Genomic DNA, 2,187 nt, shown 5'->3' with positions numbered 1-2,187 from the left:
GAGAAATAACTTCCTTTCGTGGGCTCCTTTGAGAGAATAGCATTGAAACATGTATATTACCATATGTGAAACAAATCACCAGTCCAGGTTCGACGCATGAGACAAGGCACTCAGGGCTGGTTCACTGGGATGACCCTGAGGGATGGGATGGGGAGGGAGGTGGGAAGGGGGTCCAGGATGGGGGACGCATGTACACCCCTGGCTGACTCATGTCAATGTATGGCAAAAACCACCACAATATTGTAAAGTAATTAGCCTCCAATTAAATTAATTAATTAAAAATAAAAGTCAGCCTTTTAAGCATTAGCATTCATTGTCTTGTGTTAACTTGCCTTGGAGTTAACATTTCAAACATAGGAAACCCTGAAAACATATATATTCATAAGAGAAATACTGACATGCTCTCGATGCTTCCAGCTACCTCTGCCTGCTGTGATGTCTGTTTACTCTGGTCTGGTATTTATTAAAATATACAAATTTGCCATAGCAACCATTGCAACACAAAGCCTATATGTGTTTCTAAGATAAGGAGAACCTTTTTTTTTTTTTTTAAAGAAACATACAAAAATATGCTAGTTGTCCAAGTACAGATTAGATATTCTGCAAAATGGAAATGTGTACAGTAATAACATTTTTATATGGAACCATAAGAATATTTTTAAATACTTAGACTGTTTCTAAGTACCTATTATTGCTACCACTATTATTTTTTAAAAAAGAAATCTGAAAGTTGTGGTGTATTTGGATATATAACAGTGAATCTGGCAAAGAAGACAGACACAGCAGTGTAAGAATTTGAGTTAATGGCTATCATTTTACAAAAAATACATGATTTGTAAATATAATGTCTTATTTTTATTTTCCATGACATTTGACATTTTGTTTTCAAGTTTATTTGTTAAAAGTGAACATTGTAGAGCCTGAAAAAACCCACTCTATATCTTTTTAAAGAACAAGTAAAAAACATTCCTTCTCTTTTTATGCTGAAAAAGTGATTTGTGCTTTATTGTCAGGAGAGCAGGTGACTGGGCCTTCCTTTGGCCTCAATATTTGGTATATTTGTTGCCTTAAACCCCATGAAATTTGAAGCCCAACACACTTGACTATTTCTATGCTTTCCCTATTCAAAAGTGGGTTGCCTCCATCTATTTTTCTCACTTAATTTTGGTAGAGAATAAAGGAATAAAAAAAAATATTCACAATGAATTCACATAGGTTATTGAATCATTTTTTCTAATTTTTTTATAAAACTTAATAAATCTGGAAACTGAGGACATATACCTATATTAGTTTTATTGAAAGAATTACAAAGAGACACAAGTTAGCTTTTTATTTCAATTCAGATCAAAATTCTTAAAAAGTAAGTAGGTAGAAAGCAATAGCTCAGAGGGATTGAGGAATCTGGGTATAGAATAACTTCTCACCAATTGAGAGCATTAAATTTCTGAAAAGTCCATGAGAGGAGAATTCCAGGTTGCATAATTCAATATCTTAAGGGAAGATATGTTTTACAGGGTTAGGGCCAAGCCTGAGTGAATCCGCAAAATACTTTTACACTCATATAAGTAAAAATATCACCGATGATATTATTACATATTTTAAATTGATGATGATAAATACAGTTAAATTCCAACTCCTCACCTTTTGCCCATGAAAATGTCCCTAGAATCTTAAATTTTGCTGTTGCATAGCAGATTATAACAAAAAATTAACTATTATTTACCCTGGTGGCTCAGTGGTAAAGAATCTGCCTGCCAATGCTGGAGATGCAGGTTTGACCCCTGGGTCTGGAAAATCCCCTGGAGTAGGAAATGGCAATCACTCCAGTATTCTTGCCTGAGAAATCCAATGGACTGAGGAGCCTAGAGGGTTATAGCCCGTGGGGTCAAAAAGAGTCAGACACGACTTAGTGACTAAACAACAAAATCAATTACTTAATGAGATAATAGAAACTTATTATGAATAGAAGCTAAATGTCCTTTGAAAAGTATTTTCTAGTATATATGGCTAATATAAGCATAAGGTGTTAATTCCCTTACCTTTTCAACAAATAGAACAAAGGGAAATCAAACTAAAGTTAAATGTTGATAGGTTTTGGGAAAGTTTTGCTTTTGACCTTCACCTTGGAAAATAAAACCTGAATTCTCATCTGGCATAATAGCAGGGAAAGCTTATAAGTATGACTGT

The sequence above is a fragment of the Bison bison genome, unplaced genomic scaffold (assembly GCF_000754665.1).
Source record: "Bison bison bison isolate TAMUID 2011002044 unplaced genomic scaffold, Bison_UMD1.0 scf7180017864077, whole genome shotgun sequence".
NCBI lineage: Eukaryota > Metazoa > Chordata > Mammalia > Artiodactyla > Bovidae > Bison > Bison bison.
Note: the sequence above shows the minus strand (reverse complement) of the source record.